A 10,938-nucleotide genomic window follows, 5' to 3' on the forward strand; every position below is an offset into this window, starting at 1 on the left:
ATCTCCGGCAGTACCATAGATTGGATGATTCTGGCCACATTTCGTTTCTACACACGCCGAATAGGGACGCGTACACACATGACATATATAGGGCTAGCTAGAGCTGCTAGGCCGGGAGTAATGATTCCGGTACGGCACGATTGATTCCAAGCATGGTGGGTGCCTAGAAATTTATGGAATCCTATCATCGGCTGGCTGGATGATGGGATGAGACGCGATGCGACGGCGACGGCGACGGACCGGCCGGGGCACCAGCTCAGCTTCCTCGTGGCCGACACGATTAAAGACGCGCCTCCCTCCTCCCTCCCTGCCAGCAGCAGCAGCCTATCTCGTCCATCGTCTCGTCTCTCGCCGCTGCACCGCCGCGATGTCAAGTCCCGTCTGCGGACATGTCCAGATTCCGACTGGCCGGCCGCCCTCGCGCGCGCCCAAAGCGATCGAGGGGATGGGTCAGGAATACCGAATCACAACTGGATTGGTTAACCTTTTCATGCCAAATGACATTCTTGCCCCTCGTCTTTATTATGGAGTTGAAAAAAAAGATATATCATCCGATCGAAAAAGGGAATTCGGGCTGCGTCGTTGGTTCAGGCGTTTGAGTCGGGTTTTTGTGATTTATTTGTAGGAAACATGATGAATTCTGATGCTTCGTCGGGCGAGAAGGATGAACCGACGGCAACACCGGCTGAAGGAGGAAAGCCAAATTGTGTGAAGTCTTTTCTTGAGAAAGAGGAAAGGATTCTTCTTTTGCTTATTCCTAGTAACCCAGGATTTTCTTAGTTCAGTTAATTACTATTCCCTCCGCCTGGAAATACTTGTCCTAAAAATAGTTGTATTTAGACTTATTTTAGTTATAAATACATCTATTTTATCTATTTCTAAGACAAGTATTTTCGGACGGAGGAAGTATTATTCAATATAGATAAATATTCATGTAGATTTGTTGATTATTATAACCTCCGTCCTACTTTACTAGTCCCGTTGGTATTTTTGGACATATTTCGACCATGGTAATAAAATATAAGATATATGTAGAAAAAGTAATATCACTGAAGACTACATTTAAATAAGGATCCAACAATAAAATTTTGTGACATTTATATTTTTCCAGTCAAATATGTGATCAAACTTGATTCAAAATACGATGAGAACTAATAAACACGGAGGGAGATAGTATCTTCAAGATAGCTAAACGTTCAACAAATAAACAAGCGCGAAAAACAAACAAAGCTGCAGTAGTAAGTCACCATCAACAGATCATGAATCAATCCTGTAGTAACTTGGCCTGCTTACCTGGATCCTAGCTAGCCACACCCAGGGCCGGCCCTGGCATTCCAGAGGCCCTTGTGCGAACTGAGAAAATGGGCCCTTAAACTATACAATAGACAAAAAAAACTTTAATGTACAGCAAAAAGTCATTATAAAAGCAAGCATAAATTTCATTAGCAAATATGGTCTTAATACACCACGGTCCACGGATATGTCAAATGATTACAAGATTATGATACACGCTCCAACAACCCCAAGTCTTGTCTGAACTCTTAACTAGATTGTTCTCAATTCTTGATCCAACAGGACAGAAGCTACAACTCCAGCTCTAGCAGTCCATCCACAAACGTGCATCAGCAAACATCAGGAGCCACCTGAAAAATACACAAAAAAGAAGTGAATGGCATACTCAAGAGAAGCGACACCTTCGAGCATTTTTAGAGGCAAAATCACTAATAATAGTGTCAAGATCAATGTTGTCCAACATATGTTTCTCAATACAGCACATGGCCAAGCCATTCAATCTCTCTTGTGACATAGTTGATCTCAAATAGTTCTTTCGTAATTTTAGTTTTGAAAAACTTCTTTCAGCAGATGCTACAGTAACAGGAACAGTTAAGAGGATTCGATAAGCAATGGACACATTTTGATAGCAATCTGCAGCTCTAACAAAATCAAAAATCTCATCTGCTGACATTAATCTATTTGGTAAAGTCATTTGAAGCACTCTTAATTCAGAACAGAAATCATCTAAATTAACATCTGACGAGCTACCATGAGAATACGTATTTGAAAATTTAGTGCAACATTCTCTAAGTTCTTTATCATCCAAAGACTTCAATTTTTCGGAGTTGAACAAGAAACCAAATATACTTTCAAATGACTTCAAATCCTCAAATCTTTTGGTTAGTGAAGCAATCGCTACATCTATCATGACTAGAAAATATTTAACTCTAAAGGACTCCTCCTCGGCTTCTTGCGCTTCTGCATTTATAACCTTTTCTTCATCGTCATTATTTTCATCAAAGTGTCTTTTTCTCGTAACACGACGTTTTGTCAGAAATCTAGGTTCAATATCCATGGTAGATGCAATAGATTTTGCAATATTTAAACTAGATGTAAAGCCATCAGTTCTGTACTTCTGAAAAAATGAGATTGCACCTTCAATTTGCTTAAGGGTAGTGTCAATGCAAACAAATTTAGACTGCAACTTCTTACTTATAGTGTTTATGGTAAATCAAACGTCATGCCAAATGACCATACCAAGTAAAAATTCAAAATTCGTAAGTGCAGTAACCAAAGAATGTGCATCGCTCTTAGTTTTTGGGTCATCACTAGAAGTTCTTTCCAATTCCAATAAAGCTAACAATATCTGAGGAGCTTGATACCGAATAGCTTGGACACTTTTTATTCGACTCTCCCAGCGAGTATCACACAAAGGTTTCAAAGTTAGATCTTTAACTTTATTAACCAATACCTCCCATCTTTTAGTAGAACCGGAAAACAATGTATAGATTCGTTGCACAACTCCGAAGAAGGTAATAGATTTGCTACATGATTTTGCCATGTCACAAATTGTAAGATTGAGGCTATGACAGGAACATGGCATGTACAATGCTCTAGGATTTATTTCAAGCAAACGTGTTTTAACACCTTGATGTTTTCCTTTCATGTTAGAACCATTATCGTAGCCTTGACCTCTAACATCATAACATTCAAATCAAGAGATTTAAGGGCACCTACTAACTCATTGAAGAGTCCTAGTCCAGATGTATCATCCACCTTCAAGAACTCTAGAAAATAATCTTCTATTTTTGTAGTGTTACTTGACATGTTTACACACCTCACAATTAGAGTCATTTGTTCTTGATGGCTTACATCAGGGGTACAGTCTAGAATTACAGAGAAATATTTGGCATCCTTAATTATCCTTATGATAGTGTTTTTAACACCTTGTGCAAGAATATCAATCAGCTCATTTTGAATCTTATGGCCAAGATAGTGATGATGAATTTCACTATTTTGAATACACCTAATATGGTCCTGCATTATAGGATCAAATTCTGCCATCATTTCTATTATTCCCAAAAATTTACCATTGTTATCTTGATAAAGTTTCTCATTCGATCCTCGGAAAGCCAAATTATGTTTAGCAAGAAACTTCACAGCAGCAACAATTCTTATTAAAACTTGTCTCCATCGCTCTTTTTCTTTTGAAATTTCTTGCTGCAAATCTTTGTCAATTGTTTGATTTTTATTTAGTCTCAGCCTTATCTCATTACAAGTATTCATGTTAGTGATATGCTCAATACTATTCTCATGAAGTTTGAGCCTCTGGCTAAGATGTTGCCAATCACTTAGTCCCTCGGATGCTAACAGACTTTTGTTACCTTCCGATTTGAACAATTTGCAGCAAAAACAGTAAACTTTATTCGCATCCTTAGAGTACACCAACCATTTCCTATCACTAACCTGCCCATTACTTAGGTTTCTTGAGTAGTAGGCATTTGAAAAATGTCTACCGTTATCATCTAGATGATACACAAGATTTAAATCCCTTGTAGGCCCTTTCTCTATTAGAATGTCTCTTGATTTATTGTCAAGAATTTCCCAAGTTCTAGGGTCATGAATATCTAAACTAGAAGATTTGTGTCCATCTTCTTTAGGATTTTCAGTATCAGAAACATTCTCATGGCCACCCAAATTTGTAGAATCGTCGATGTCAACATTTTCCTCCACTAAGTTTTCATCAGATTGTTCTTCTTCAACACTATGAACAGCTAATACCTCTGGATTCTCGGCAGTGGATTTTTTTTAAAACGAATTTACGGATAGCACCCTTTTGAGTTCCAATGAATTCATTTACAAGTTTCTTCTTTTTCCTTTTCGCACAACCAGATAAATGCTTTTTTGGCAACATGCTTATAGAAAATGGAGAGAGAACACCTGAAATCTTATCTTCTTGAATCCTGTCCTTGGTCTCTTGGAGTAAATATAAGAAATCCCAGTATCCCACGCTGCTCTACACTGCTCTAGATTGCCATGGCCGGTCCTAGAATCAAGCAGGTTAAACATCAGCACATGAATCCATCATAAACAGAAAATAGACAAGGGGAAAAATGGAGATACAACAAGAGGGGGAGGGGGGGATTGAGATGCAAAAAATTAGGAGGACGTGCCTGGACTCCATGTCTCCACTCTCCACCGCCGAACAGTCGGATCCTGACCGGCTCGCCTCTGTGGATTCGTGTTCCTACCAGGGCACAGGGTGTGTCGCCGCTGGCCGGCTCGCCTCTGTGGATCCGTTCGCCGGGGCCCTTGGGGTATTTGTAGGATGCAAAGAAACCCACTAAGTGTGATACTAACGGAAAATTCATTAATTAGCTTGGGGAGTTGGGGTCGTGGCCTCTTAGGAACTCGGGCAAGGGGCAATGAATTGGATTTGGGAAAGAGGAAGAAGATGAGAATGGGAAGGAGTCGAGCCAGAGTTAAGGAGACGATTGGTTTGCGGCTGGCGGCGTGTTTCTGGGGGACTGGGAGACACGGCGTGGCTGCTCGCTTCTTCACGGGCTGGGCTATTTCCCTTGCGTACTAGTACTATTTTTCCTTTTGTGAATATAATGTATATACTATACATGCACAGGGTAGGGCCCCTGCTCGGGCTGGGCCCTAGGCCGTCGCACTCGCCGCCATGGCCCAGGGCCGGCCCTGGCCACACCTAAGTGCTCCATTATTAACAAACATTGGTCTGGCCAGCCTTTCATTGGTGCAGTAGGAAGACTTGCTTGATGCTCATGCCTGAGAAGTGGGGTAACCTCGTTATCTCTGGACCTATCCCCTGCTTGACTGGTAGAGCAAAAAGGCCCATTGGGCGGTGCAAATCTTGTTCGATGTCTTCTGGCTGGCATCATTTGCTTGCGCTTGTAATTTCCCCGGCCCGGTTGGTGGCTAATGCACAGTGCAACCACAGTGCACAAGACTACAAGTGGGACTAGTGCCAAAAATGAGATGTTTTTCCAAGAGTAAAAGTAAACCCAGCGCAGCTAGCACTAAGCAACGAATCCTGGATCTCTCTATGGTAACAGGAGGCCACGTAAAATTGCCGCTCTGGCGAGACCAGACAGCTCTTTCTTTAAGATACCAATAATGCTAGACATATAAAGAGTTACACGCAATTACATGCTGACTAAAATTTTCTTCTCTATTAACTAATCACAAACTTGCCCCTCCCCCCTCCCCCTCTAATTTTCAGGATGGATGAACCGCCTCCCCATCTATTGACCAATCAAATTAATTTTTTTTATAAAACCTGATAACTTGGTTGTACGTGTAGCATTATTCTTAAAGATACTCCTCCAAAACCGGCAACAGTTGAAGAATGTCAAAATTATGTGTGATATGCTCCACGGCGCCACGCAACACGTACATACAAAGACGTGTCACCGCCGACGCCGAGCCGGCCGCTCTAGCTCATTTGTCTCTCTCCCATCCCTCGCGCCCGCACGTAGCACGGTCGCATCTCCACGGCGCGCGGCCGCGTGTGCACCGCATGCAAGCAGTACTACAGTACAACCAGCACACCGGTGCGTGCGTGTTAAGGCGGCCGAGTCCCGATGCGATTGGGTTTGGGCAGGAAGGAAACCGGTGGGCTGGCCTTGTCCTTTCCGTGCTCATCATACTCGACATGGGCGGTGCGCATTATGGCACCGTTGGTTGGTTGGGTGCACCAGTACAGCATTCCCTTTTCGTTACGGGGGACGCCGGGGCCCCTCTCCCGTCTCAACAAAGTTGCACCACTTGCATTGCATACCAGCTGGAGGTCTTTGCCCGAGTAGATGGAGGTCAAAGCTAGTTTTTGATAATCACCACGAAGGATCCATGTGCGAGGCGTATGTTGCAAGTAAAAATTAAGACACCCGCAACGAAGGATGGCTACTCGCTAGCTTTCTGGTTGGTGTGTGGATGGAGGTGAGATGACTTTTCCGTGCCGGGGGCCCCGGCAGTGGCCGGTTTGTCTTTGGAGATGCAACTGTTGCTAGGAGGAGGACCAATCACGCCGTGATCATTTGTTTCGTCCGTCCCGGCCGGAGAACGCAACTACGTATACGCGGTACGCCCCCATCCCGTCACTTGATGTGTCCTGTTCAAACGCATCGGCCAGTGAGTAGTGGTGGCCTAGGTTGATGCGACGTTCACGTCTCGACGTGGTCAAATCTACAGGAGTAGCGGTACAAAAACAAAATAGGCATGGACGCGTCGTGCGTGCGTGCATGCATGCATGGCCAGTCTCCGGTCAATGTTTACGTACGCTTTGCCCACTCCCTGAGCCCCCAGGCTACCAGAAATGAAATTCCATATACGACGCGCAAGTCCTCTGGATCACGCAGAAAATCAATCAACTCCGTGTACGTGCGACAACCTCATGCTAGCCTATCTCACTCCTACGAGGAGGAGGAGGCCCTGGTCCCCTGTGGAAGACCGTGTAGGCAGGTGCATCCTATGTAAGAACTTCGGTTTCCGGGACGTCGCCGCCGTGGCTTCCCGGCCACGGCCATGTCGTCCGCGCCGTAGAGCTTCTCGGGCCGGTCATGCCGTTTGGATGGACGCTGCTACGCCAAAATCGTCGCGCTCTCCATCATTCCGATGGAGCTAGCGGCCTTAGGTCGATGCACATGTCCTCTCCTCCTCCTCCCGTCCCGGGCAGCCGGGCAGGGACCGGGCTAGCTGCCTGTGTGGACCGTGCGAGAGTAGTGTAGCATGGCACTGGCTGCTGCTGCTGCATGCGACCTGCGAGGCCATGCATGCATTGTCGCGCTACAAAATGATGGGACGTACTACCAGCCACAGTACACGTTCGAGTGCTACGACCCGATCGATCGCCATCCGACGTACGTACACGTACATGTACGAAGCTTTTTTGCGTACTCGGCCACAGTAGGCGACTGCGATTTGCCTCAACGTTTGTTTCAAGCGGCACATGTGGCTAACAGTCAGTCACCAGTGCTCCTACCTAGGTCCGGGTAGCACAAGTAAAATGCTTTGATCTGTGATCTCCTACTGTAGATCATGGAGATGATCCATTTTTTAACATGGGTAACGTGTAAGCACGAATTAGGTACGTGCAGCAGACATTCATCCGGTGCAACTAATACCACCCAGGTGACAAATGGCCGTGCATGTGTCACGTTGTGCTGCAGATACGTCCTAGAAAAACATGCGTGCACACTGACACTGTGCGGCTATGGCCTCACGAAGGACTCGCCTCGTAGCTAGCAGTTGCAGGCCGGAGCAGCTGGCGAGGAAGACGCCAGGGGAAGATTTCCTTTTCTTCTCCTCCTCTTCCACTCAAGATCATTCAAATTCTCATCAATATGAAGGGCTGACCACACCTGCCGTGTGGTTCCAGGGGAAGATTTCCAAGAGAAGCAGCTGCAGGAGGTGGGTCTTGTTTTGGGACTATGAGTATGATCCTCTCAGGCATGGCAATATCAATGAAATTGGTGATGGAAGTAGTTAGATACGCACCACGACGATGTACATGTAACTCTCTATATTCGGTCGCTGCAAAAAAAATTCCCTATATTCGGTTTATCCGGTCTACATGGTACGGTTTATATTGTTTTTTGATTTATATAATATTAATGCTAAGGTAAATACGGTTTGAAATTAAAATACGGTCCAGTTTCGATATGTAGCAAATTATTTTGGTATGGTCAGTATATACCATAATGTTAAACAATTTACAAACATATGACTCAAACACACATGATTTTATAGAAACCGTACATAACTACTTCCTTCGTCCCACGTAAGACGTTTTTTTACATTCACACACCTTAATTATCATATCTTAAATCCATATAAACTCATGCAACTACGCCGATGCATTACACACATCGTACGGCTACTCCATCACTACTAACATGCCATTGGACTATAAAAAAATTGGCATGTTGGACTGTGGTGGAGATCATTCATGGCTGCCCTTGCCCTTCTCGGCGTCCTTGCCGTAATTCTAGAGGAAGTACCGGTCGAAGACGAAGTAAGGACCGAGTTGGATCTGCTCGTCGTCAGAGCTGTCTTCGCCGTCGCTGTCCTCCTTCTCCTTCTTCGGTGGCAGTCCGGCCATGGCACAGACGGCCCGATTCTGCTCTCCGGCGAGGGCGCACGTGTTCCTCCACTGTCGTTTCTTCACAATGCAGGCGTAGATGGCTTCCTCCTCTGCGGCTACCCGCGCCGCCGCATCAGCCGCCTCTGCCGCCGCCATTTCCGCCTCGATACGGGCCTTGGTGGCCTTTATCCTCTCCTTCCCACGACGGGTTGTCCGTTCTCGGTGGGACTCATAGTCTGACCGACCGGTGATTGAGAAGGAGAGATTTTCCGGCTGCCGGGATCGCGATGATCTAGCCCCAAAGGACCCGAGTGCCCGTTGAGCCGACGCTATGGAGTCGCGTCGGAAAAATCCGTTCGTCGACCGGACGCTGTCCTCCTGGGAGCGGTGGGGTGTAATGCGGACCGCCATTGCTTCCTCCAACCCGGACGGGATGACATCCCAGTCGACGGATCCGGACTGGTGGAGTCAGATCCGCCGCCCGCCATGCCGGAGACGGTCGGAAAAAGCCGGAGGTGAGCTCGGGTGGTGGAGGGAGTGGATGGGATAGGAGTGCGAAGTGGCTTGGGTTTGGCCCGGCGAGCGGATGTGGACGAATATATGTGGGGTCGGGTGGACCAGCGTGGGCGGGTTCAACGTGGCAGACGCGCGTGGTCGCCCCCATATCCGCCTCATATTTAAGCTGGATATGAGGGGTGCCGGTCAGCCCGGGCGTTTGAAGCGCGTTTGAGGCGTCCGTCTGAGTCGAAATTTCGTGACCGGTCAATGACCGGGCGGACCGCCCGCGCGTTTGAGGTGGGTTTGAGGCGCCCGGTTGTAGATGCTCTTAGCATTTATCAAGAGAAGAATGACCATGTTACGAGAAAAATAGATGTATTTAATAGCGAATATGACTCCTGTAAAATAAAGTAAAAATAATTATATGATTGTTCGTCTCAAGAAATATAAATATATGTTTTACTTTGGTTTATCAGTTAACAATTCGGTTTTTTATATATACCACAAAAAATAAAATTAAAAATAAAAACAGTACGAAAAGTTCATACCATAAAGAAACCAGAAACTATGAAAATTATCTGGTGTCTAGTTTTCCGGATCTGTTTTAAAATGCACAGAGTACATCTCTCCCTGTGATACCGTGTTACTTTGTGTGCTCTCCAACACAAATACTGCTGTTAAGACCTATGGAACACATGCGGAAATATGTTTTTTAAACCCACCCATATATTAATTAGAGAAACCAAGATTCTTACAATCATTCATTACAGAGATAGCCACGCAGGCCGGAACACTATTACATAAGACACCATCTGTCCTGGTATTATAAAAAAATAGCAATCTCATGCAAAAATATGTTGGTTCTAAATGGTTTGAACAAAGCAAAAACGGACGTTGATTAGGAGGGTTAGTGATATCAGTACGATTTTATGTCAGCACATAGCCGAACTAAGAAAGAACTGTTTTCGCGAACCAACCTGTGGTTGAGTTGGTTAGGTGGATAGTGATATCCCCAACCCACCAGGGTTCAAATCCTGATGCTCGCATTATTCCTGAATTTATTTCAGGATTTCCGGCGATGCGCTTTGAGTGGGAGGAAACGTTTCCGTCGACGACGAGGCGTCTACGGTGACTTCGTAAATCTCAAGATAATATGCCGGCTCAGTCTTTCGGAGGTGCTCATAGGGATAGGGTGTGCGTGTGTGCGTTCATAGGAATGAGTGTATGCGCGTGTATATGAGCGCTTGTGTTTGTACTGATGCTCAAAAAAAAAAAGAACTGTTTTCTTCCATACAACTCCAACAAAAGCTCAACAACTTGTCAAGTTGCAATACTTATCATTGATCCAATTACCTCATTGGCCACACAGGACATCTCCACATACATATACAATGCTGCAGATCTCGAGTCCGTGCACACACGGTTAAACTAGCAACACTATGCTACGCACTTTGATTCTTTCCCTAGTTAGTTTAGCTAGGGGGTGGCTTTGAGGGATTCCACGCGAGACATACTTTACGCTAAATACCAAGTAATCTTACCACTAACATACTCCCCCACTTGCTTAAGTTACTAGTACCGGCATGATATAAGAATGATGGCTGGCAAGCGAGTGATCGAGGATGCGTGACGAGACTTGAGGAGGAGAAGAGAACAAAAGAGAAGTCCTGCGAGTGAGATTGGGTGGAACCCGACGGATGCCGCTGCGTGCTTAATTTACACGCTCCCACGCCAGCCCAGCAAGAAACCAACGCATCGAGATGCCGACCAACACGCAACTAATCTTTGCATGGGTGAGGTTTGTTAACTGCATGCTTTGCTTCTTGGAGAGATGGGAAAAAAATCCCAAAGCTATCTTTTGCATCAAGGTAAAAACCTCTCTCCGCTGGCTTTCCGGATCGGAATCGTTTTCCGGACCGAAGAGGGCTCGAGGCGCACGCACTGCCCTGCCCCCGGCCTCACGTGAGCCTCAAAATGTGCAGCCAGCGCCCACGTAACTTCAACGGCGGTGAACATGTCCGGTTGTCTGCTGCATGCTCTTCTCTGCTCACACGGTAAGT

At 45.6% G+C, this 10,938-nt stretch overlaps 1 long non-coding RNA gene across 1 annotated transcript; it reads right to left on the reverse strand.

Moving 5' to 3' along the window:
• Window positions 1–1,418: 1,418 nt before the first annotated feature.
• LOC125550499 lies at window positions 1,419–4,321 on the reverse strand. The gene is made up of 2 exons (XR_007301660.1): window positions 4,216–4,321; window positions 1,419–1,643 (listed from the first exon to the last, which is right to left on the reverse strand). It is a non-coding gene; the product is annotated as an uncharacterized LOC125550499 (long non-coding RNA).
• Window positions 4,322–10,938: the final 6,617 nt, after the last annotated feature.

Source organism: Triticum urartu, chromosome 4, assembly GCF_003073215.2.
Source record: "Triticum urartu cultivar G1812 chromosome 4, Tu2.1, whole genome shotgun sequence".
NCBI lineage: Eukaryota > Viridiplantae > Streptophyta > Magnoliopsida > Poales > Poaceae > Triticum > Triticum urartu.